Source organism: Lactuca serriola, chromosome 1 (genome assembly GCF_051521515.1).
Source record: "Lactuca serriola cultivar US96UC23 chromosome 1, Lser_US96UC23_V15, whole genome shotgun sequence".
NCBI classification, from domain to species: Eukaryota; Viridiplantae; Streptophyta; class Magnoliopsida; order Asterales; family Asteraceae; genus Lactuca; species Lactuca serriola.
Window position 1 is genome coordinate 62,576,890 of NC_136408.1, and position 10,494 is coordinate 62,587,383.

Genomic DNA, 10,494 nt, shown 5'->3' on the forward strand with positions numbered 1-10,494 from the left:
GTTTAATAGATAACCATTATTAACCAATGAACCAATTAGAAGCGTCGAAATTTAAAGTGATTAACGACAAAAGGAAGGGTTGTAGACTTTTACAATGGATACACATGCACTGGATTATAACAAAACCAATTCTTTTTTTTCGTTTAAAAATTATTTTAAGCCATGTTTTTTATCGAAAAAAAATCGAGTATACCATTGTTCACGATTTTTCGTCCTCTTTCCAAAGAGATCCATGATGATATATAAAAAACAAACTTTTTTTTTCGAAAAAAAATCTCACTTCATTTTCTTTGTTGAAAAGTTAAGGTTTATTTTTTTATAAAAAAATTAATAAATATATCAAAATTCATGTACTTTTTGTAATTCTTAAACATAGATTCATATTCATGTAAAAAAACGATATTTCAGTTCAGATTCACATTGTGAACCTGTTCAAAATTCACATTGTGAACTTTCTCAGATTTACAATATGCATAATAGTAAGTCAGATTCATAGTGTGAATCTGAACTAATTGGAGCTTTTTTCACATTGTGAATTTTAAAAATTGAAATATTTATAGATTAGATTCGCAATGTGAATTTACACTGACCGAAGTTTTTTTTTATACCTTCTCAGATTTACAATGTGAATCTGAACTGTTCTAGCTTTTTCACATTGTAAATGTTAAAAATTAAAATATTTATAGTTTAGATTCACACTATACTTTTCGAATTTTTTATTTTTATTTTTATATTTTTATATTTTTTTATTATTATTATTATTTTAAATTGGTGTTGATGTTTACTAATAGAGTACAAAAAATTAATATTTTGGTATAATTATTTTTTCCTAAAAATAAACTTAAATAATGAAAAAACTAACAAAATGAAGTGAGTTTTTTATTTTTTTTCAAAAAAACAAGTTTATTTTTTATCTGTCAACATGGATCTCTATGGAAAGAGGACGAAAAATCGAGAACAACGGTATATTCAATTTTTTTTTGATAAAAAGTGGAGCCTAAAATAAATTTTTAACGAAAAAAAGAGGTGAGTTTTTTGGTAAGAATGTTGATTTTTTTGTATAATCCAGTATGTGTGCGTCCAATGTAAAAGTGTAGATTTATTTCCTTAGCTGTGGAACATTATGTTTTCTGACACTTACGATTGGTTCCTTGTTAATTATGGTTCTCTATTGAACCTCGTGTCTGTGTGTGTGTGTGTGTGTATATATATATATATATATATATATATATATATATATATATATATATATATATATATATATATATATATATATATAAGGAAAAGTTCAATAGAGAACCATAATTATTGGTTCTTCAAGGAACCAAATCTTTTTTTCAATTTCTAGAGCTTATTATTTATCGAAAAAAAATCTAAAAATATCTAAATTCATATATTAACATTGTGAATGTGAAAAATATTTTTCGGATTCACCGTGTGAATCCGAATTCACGTTGTGAATTTTCAAAGATTCACATTGTGAATTTGACGTAAAGCAAAAAAAAAATCGAATTTTATATCATTGGAAAAATGATAAAAAGTTATAAATTTCTGTATTTTTAGTTTTTTTTAATAAAAAATAAGTTCTAAAAGTGGAAAAAAAGATTGGTTCCTTGGTTAATTATGATTCTCTATTGAACCTAACCCTATATATATATATATATATATATATATATATATATATATATATATATATATATATATATATATATATATATATATATATATATATAGATAGAGAGAGAGAGAGAGTTAGGTTCAAATGTTTTCAATATATATATATATATATATATATATATATATATATATATATATATTTCTTGTTTGCTAAAAAAGAAATTTTGATTTTTTAAATATTTTTTACTTAGGGCGTTGATTAACATTGCCTAAAATTCGGTTGTCGGCTATGTCTTATTTAAGAAATTAGTATAGTTTATGATGAGATTATGAGCAGTTCTTATTATTAATAATAATAATAATAATAATAATAATAATAATAGAGATTATCCTCCTACTTTTAATTTTACATATCTTATTATTAATCTTATCCAAATATGACACGAGCATTTCAAATGAATAGAAAAATAAATAAAAATAAATTATAGGAGGATATTTAATTTTTCATAGTAATCCTATGTTTTATCCAATATTATACGTTGGTCCAATATTTTATTTGTGTTTTTATTTTCTTTAGTTACGGCCCAAATATATAGAGCGACTTTTTATTTTAGATTGAAGTTGCAATTTTGGAAAAAAAAAACATAAGGACACTGTATGCAATAAAATGCATGCGTAAAAACTAATAATAATAAGTTTTATCTAATATTATACATTGCTCCAATATTTTATTTAAGTTTGAATTTTTTTTGTAGTTATGATCTCTCGTTCAAATATATAGAGCGACTTTTTATTTTAGATCACACTTGCCATTTTGAAAAAAAAAAAAAGGATACTATATGCGATAAAATGCAAGCCTGAAAACTATTAATAATAAGTTTTATCTAGCCCTGTCGAAAATACCCGATACCCGAATTACCCGCCCGATTTTTTCGGATATCGGGTAAAACGGGTCGGGTAAATCGGATATCGGGTAAATTTTTCTAGGTAATCGGGTTACCCGAAATTTTTTCGGGTCGGGTAAATGGTATATTTTTTGGGTTTCGGGTATACCCGAATTATTTTAATTTTTTTTTTTGTAGAGCTTGTACTATATAACAGGTATTTGATCACGCTTAAACTAACTATCATTATTGTAAAACATAAATATATTTATTATGACAATACGACACTAACAATATTAAAAGTAATTTTTATATATCATCACGTTCTTTAAAATTTAACTGTTTTCTTGATTATAGTTTTTATTACAACTAACAAACTCATTATCTTGACGAAACTTTAGAACATGGCAAAACTTATGACTACATTTATCTTAAACATTTTAAACATTTAAATTAAGATCTTTAGGTTTTTGTTTTTTTAACATCTTGTTAGATTAGATTAAGTCGTTAAAAAATTACTTGATATCTCATGTATTATTGAGTAGAAAATCTCAATGTTCAAAGCTTGAGTAACTTCGTTTATGTCTCGTTTGTTTATATAAACAAGACTAATAAAGTACGACATATTTATTTCATTAAATTTATTTTTAGGTGAAATTCAAAAAAAAAATCATATATTTCGGGTAATACCCGAATTACCCAAACCCGACCCGATACCAGAATTACCCAAACCCGAATTACCCGAATTTAGTTTGGGTAGGGTAACGGGTAATTTTTCTAACATGAAAAACCCGAATTACCCGACCCGAATTATCCGAAACCCGAAAAAATTACCCGTTCAACACCCCTAGTTTTATCCAATGTTATACATTGGTCCAATATTTTATTTAAGTTTGTATTTTTTTAGTTATGATCTCTAGCCCAAATATATAGAATGATTTTTTTCTTTTATATCACACTTTCAATCCGAAAAAAAAAACATAAGGACATTATATGCAATAAAATGCGAACGTAAAAACTAGTAATAATAAGTTTTATCCAATGTTATACATTGGTCCAATATTTTAGGGAAATGGCCTTAATAAGGTAATTAACTTTTCGGTTTGTTTACATGTAGGTAACTATCTTTTATTTTTTACAAATCTAGGTAACGAACTTTTTGGAAGTGTTCACATATACTTATTATGACCGACTGTAGCAGGATACATCCGGTCATAATGGTCATATGTGAACACTCAAAAAAGTTCGTTACCTAGATGTGTACAAAAAAAGATAGTTATCCAAATGTGAACAAACCAAAAAGGTAAGAGTAAATTACATGAATTGTCCCTATAGTTTGGGTAATTTGTGCGTTTGATCTCTAACTTATTTTTTAACTTGGATGATCCCTGCTGTTTATTTTTGTTGTGCGTTTAGTCCTTGTGTTACCTCAAGAGACTATTGTGCCATTTTTTAATTAATTTTCTTATTTATGTATTTATTTTTTCATATATTTTAAAAAATTAATAGACCTCACATATTTGTATCTCCTCACCCTAAACCTGAAGCCACATTCGAGAAATTTAAGCTTGATCCCACCAGTCACCATTCTATATGTCATCCTCCTCAACTTCTTTTTCCTTTTAATCTTTAATGATATCAACGTCTTCACTATTCCTTCTTTTTTCGGTCCTTCAACTCCGGCGAACAAATACCATAACCCTTCAATTGGGTTGTGGTGGTGGAAAATTCAATGAAGAGACAGTGGGTTGTGGGGTTGGTTCGTCGAAGTTGAAAGACCGAAAAAATAAGGGATGATGAAGACGTGAATATCACTAAAAATGGAAAGGATATAAGTTGATAATGATGAGAGATTGGATGGTGACTAGTGGGACCCAACTTAAATTTCTCAAATGTGGTTTCAGGTTTAGGGTGAGGAGATGCAGATATGTGGGATCGATTAATTTTTCTTAGTATCTAAAAAATAAATACATAAATAAGAAAAAAAATAAAAAATAAAATAAACTAAAAAGGACAGACTAGTCATTTAAGGTAGGATAGGGACCAAACGCACAACAAAAATAAACAGTAGGGATCATCCAAGTTAAAAAAAAAACAGTTAGGGACCAAACACACAAATTACCCAACAGGGACCATTCGTGTATTTTACTCTTATCTTTTCGGTTAGTTCACATTTGGGTAACTATCTTTTTTTGTACACATCTAGGTAACAAACTTTTTGGAAGTGTTCACATATGACCATTATGACCGGATATAACATGCTACAACCGGTCATAATAGTCATATGTGAACACTTCCAAAAAGTTCGTTACCTAGATCTGTACAAAAAAAAAAAAATAGTTACCCAGACGTGAACAAACTAAAAAATTAATTACCTTATTAAGTACATTTCCCAATATTTTATTTAAGTTTGTATTTTTTTTAGTTATGATCTCTAGCCCAAATATATAGAGCTATTTTTTATTTTAGATGGAACTTGCAATTTAAAAAAAAAAACATAAGGACACTATATGCAATAAAATGCAAGCGTAAAAACTAAACATTTAGAAAATTAAGTATTGAACTTTGTAATTTACTCTTATTTCTAATTTTTTTTTTAAAAGACAAACTAACGTAATCTTAATTATCACCATTTATGATTTAATCAAAACTTGAACCTATGACCTCTCACACAGAAATATCACTTCTTATTTTTAGACTATAGACGGTTTGATACTTGTATTTTTATTTGATTGGTTGAAGGATGGACAACTATATTCTTAGTTGTTTTACTTCCATAAGTGAAAATTAGAATGGTATACTTATGAGTTATGTCTTACTTCCATAAGTGAAAATTAGAATGGTATACTTATGAGTTATGTCAATTGGACCCACGAACATAATAGAGCTTTTAACATTGATTAGTCATTATTACACTTTGATTATTTCTTAAACATTGCTTAATCTCTAATTATCATTAATTAACTTCGCATATCAACCGTAATTATCACAAGTTGGCTGTCTAGCCATAAACTTTATTTACTTTAAAAGCCCTCCTCTCAAATCATTGTTAATTTGGTAGTGGGTGCTCATTCGGTTGCTATTGATTACTTGATATTTGTAGAATAGTTTTTATATCACTTTAAATCGATAAAATTGCAACTTTGGTCCCTGTGGTATATTAAAAGATGAGACTTTGGTCGAATACGTTTTCGAGTTGCGTCACTGGTCCAAAATAGGAATTTTGTTGGGTTTTTGCTCCTAAATTTTTGAAAAGATTATAAATGACAAATTTGCTTTTATTATTTCTTTTTCTTTTGAGCAAATTACATGAATGGTCCTTTAGCTTTCATGTTTTTCTCTGAAATCGTCCTTACGAAACTTTTTTTTTCCTGAGATGGTCTCCTAAGAAGCAAACATTGCACGTAAAAGGCTGTTATGACTAACTTTGTTAACAGATTCTGTTAAGTTTTGTCAAATGACAAAAATACCATTTGTTTAATGCATATAGATGGCCATTCTCTCTCTCTCTCTCTCTCTCTCTCACTCACTCACTCACACACAAACACACACACACACTCTCTCTCTCTCTCTCTCTCTCTCTCTCTCTCTTTCTTTCTCTCTCTCTCTCTCTCTCTCTCTCTCTCTCTCTCTCTCTCTCTCTCTCCCCCCTCCGCATAAAAAATCCCATCACAACCCAAAAGGTAGAACCCAAGAAGCACACCATCCAACTTCCCAACCCCAAACCCTCTTCAATTCATTCAACAGAAAATTTCATTAATCAAGAAAGTATACGCCATTGATGAACCATGTAACCTGTTGGATTAGGTGTCTAAGCCCATAACTATAATTGGTATAAACTTGAATTGATGGTAGCACGGTCATTTTTGGTTGCCCTCAAAACTAGCAACTAGGCAGGATGATTTCTAGAGAGAGGTTGAATTTATTATTTGATTAATAAATTTAAATAAATAATTTATTAATGTATTATGGAAATAATATATTAATTAGAAATCATATTATTTATTTAATAGTTAATCAGAAATTAATTTTCAATTTATTTTGGGATTAACTAAACTAATTAAAAGTGTAGGGGTTGTTTGACAATTTATTGATAGTTGAGGAAATGGGCTCTAGAACCTCCCTAGAAGAGGTTGGACGAAAATCACTAGGAAGGTTCTAGTGTTTTCGTCCAAAGGCTCTTGGATGGGAGTTCATGGGTTGCTTGGTCCCTAAGCTAAGGGAATTAAAGTTTCCTCCTAAAATCCTAGCTATGGCTATAAACTACCTCACTATATAAAGGGATTTACCCCTTCACAAATTCGGCCACATGAAACCCTTTGGGAATAGCTGAAATTCCTAACATTCATCTCATCTCTCCTCTCTCATCCTCTTGCTTAGTATGGGTGTGAACCATTAGAGGCATGACACTTGTGACGCTTGCTCTCAAGGTTTCAAGAAGACTAGGATTTCATTTTTATTGCTATATAACAATTAAGAGAAAAGATATATCAGGAAAATTAGGGTTGGATGCACACATAGCTATTGTTTGTTATGCTCAAAACATATAGTGGTATCAGAGACTAGGATTGTTTTCTATTGAATATGATGCAATTGGTTGAACTTGACAAATTAGGGTTTATGGCTATTAAACCATTTGGACTTAGGGTTTTCGCAACCCTAGATTTCGAAAATTTGGAAAAGGGTTTTAACCTTTTCCTTTGTCCTTCATAATTTTGATTTTAGGGTTTCCTAACCCTTTGAATTTTCGAAATTATGATTAGGATTTGAAATCCTTTCCTTTTTCCCAAATATTTGCCAAATTTTGGAAATTTGGGTTTTTGTAGGGATTTCTTAATTTTTGCAGTTATCTCCTTATTTGATTTTCTAGATAATTGCAAGATTTGTTTGATGCCTTCCATATTTTCAAAAATTGCTAGATATGATAAGGATTTCTTACTTTTGGTAATTTTCTTCTTACTTGTTTAACAAGATATTTGCAAGATTTGATGGATCCCTGCCATATTTTCGAAAAATTATTAGGGGAGTGGATTAGCTTAAATTGTGTTCACTAATTTAATCGATAATCTTAAAGTTGATTTAATAAATTAATTAAATGTTTAATTAATAAATAATTATTAAATCATTTGGTTTAATTTTAAATTTAAATTGTTTTAAGTTTTGAAATTTAGTAATTAAACCTAATATTTTGAAATGTTTAAAATACACCCTTATACTATATGTAAATTAAATGTTTAATATTTACTATATGTATAAGACAAGTCATTTGAACCGTTAGTACGCCTCTTCATGAAGCCGATGTATAAGGGGTGTTTAAGGAAGTGGCCTATAAAATGACCGCCATTGGGTATCCATTCTTACCCACCGCTCTTTTGATTGGTGGAGGGTCGTTAGCGGAAGGGGTTTGATAGGACATAACCTCATTAAAAGTATAATGATGAAAAGTAACTAAACTATTTTCTAAAATCCACTTTTAGTTACTTTAGGAAAAATGTGAATTTGATGCTAATCCTTGAAATTGCACATTGCACTTTATATAAGTCGTTAGTGGAGCGTGTGTGGTTAACCGACAAACTAATATGGACTAATAAAGGGTGACAATGGGTGTATTGTAAATCATCATTGGCTAATAGAGCATGTATGGCTTACCGGAACATTGACTAGCTGATAAATTACGTCGAGAGTACCAATCTAATTTACATGGTTATTCACATCTCGTTTGTGATCCTCGGCATCCCAGTCACAAAAGTGAGAGCATAATTTAGATTAGACAAAATTGCAAAAATGGTCCATATGGTTGGCAAAATTATGTAGTTTTGGTCCAAAACGAAATGTTGGTGCACCACTTGTCCAATTTTAGATAGCTTGTGTAGTTTTGGTCCCTATAGTTATATTTTCTTGTGTTTTTGGTCCACATCCCACCTAAAATGACTAATATGCCCCTTAAATAATTATATTTTAATTTATTTATTTATTTATTTTTATTCTTATAATAAAATAAAAAACAAAAACAAAATAAACCCACCACTCTCTCTCTCTCCCCCTCTCTCTCTTTCTCTCTCTCTCAACACCGGACCACCCATTCCAATTAAGTCACACCCACCACACCCTAAAATAAGACCACCATCACCACCACTCCGACGGCGACGCTGTTACCCTAGCTCCGGTGGCGGCTTCCATTGCGAGATCCACAACAAGATACATGATACGACGGCGAGACATCTAGATGTCATTAACAAACTTAGGCTCGAACAACTGGAATCACAAAATCAAGTGCAAGATTCAACTGAAGAACCCTAAATTCGCCGTCATCGACCACCCGGAACAACTGGACTATCACCACCATCGATGGTCGTCACGTTCCCCACGGTTGTTCAATTTCTACACCATTGTTTGATTTTAGCTCTTTGATTTTAGCTCGAATTAGGAGGGAAATTTCAATCCCAGATCCTTGAAATTGACTTAAATTGACTTTATATCCTCTTATCCTCATCTTGTTCGAAAGAAGTAGAAGTTGATCTGGGAGAAGGAGGTCGGGGACGTAGAATCCTGGCCCTCAACTCTCTTTTGCTCTGATTGCGTCGCGACCATCAACCTCACTTGTTCCCTTCAAGCTACCTTTTGCAACATCGGCCATTCGGTAACAAAATCGACATCAATCCACATTTCAACGCATAGAACAATTTTGTGGTTCAAGACCGCGTATGGAGAAAGATGGATATGTGGTTCAACATCCACCATTTTCTTTAAATCCGTCGATTTTTCGACGTTTTGGTTTGATTTTTCAGGTGAATGGTGGTGAAGAATGGTTATCTAGTTAGGGAAGGAGAGGTGATGGTGGGGGAGATGGAGGTGATCGGGCAGTCGACAACGAACGATGGTGACGAATGGAGATAATGACAGGAGGAGTGAGAAAGAATGATTGTGTGTGTTCTTAGGGGGATGGTGGAGAACAAGGATGGTAGTAAGTGGATGGTGGTGGTAAACGACGATGATGATATTGGTGGGATATATTGGATGTTCTTGAGAGGGTAGCATCTGGAGGGTGTTCTTAAGAGAGAGAGAGAGAGAGAGAGAGAGAGAGAGAGAGAGAGAGAGACTTTTAATAATTAAAAACAATAATATAAATATAAAAAATAAAAAATACACATATGAAGGGCATAATAGTCATTTTAAGTGTACAGGGACCAAAAACACTAAAAAGATCCAATTTTGGACCAATCATGCACCAACATTTCGTTTTGGACCAAAACTGCAAAAATTTGACAACCACAGGGATCATTTTTGAAATTTTGTCTTTAGATTAAACATGTCATTGAATAGTTCAATGCATCTCAAAGATCTATGAGTTTCATGAGATTGAAATTGGTAAATGCTTTACCTACCTAAAACAGATTCGAATTTGATTATGGCATCGCTCTTCAAAGTTCAAATCGAATATACGAATCCTAGCCTTAATTTAAGTTTATGGGTTAATAATTAAGGATTAAAATAAACTAACTTTAATTCTCTTTTCTCCTATTATGGTTGTCAATTTCAGACAACAATGGACTTCCTCGTTCTTTGGGAAGTGGTTTTCCTTTTCTTACTGAAGATGATCTTCCACATGTTGATCAAGGTGAAAGAATATTCCCTTCCTCAAGCAATGGTGGAACTTGAGATCATTCTTCTCCAACTCTTCATCCACCTCCTTTAGTGACTCTCCCTAAGTCATGCTTTCTTCAAGTTGAAAAATACGAAGTCACTCAAGCCCTGCTGGCGTGTATACATCAAGACGGAAAGTCTATGTGTGTGCATGTTCTGAAAATGAAGTCGCACATTGACAAAATGGCAATGTTGGGTGTCATTTTCCCAAGGGAGCTAGTCATTGACTTTGTTCTACATTCGCTTCCTAAATCATATAGCTAGTTCATCAAAGACTACTATATGAGGGACACGACGTGACCCTAATTTGATCTAACATATATGTTTATTGTTGTTGAAGCAGAAATAC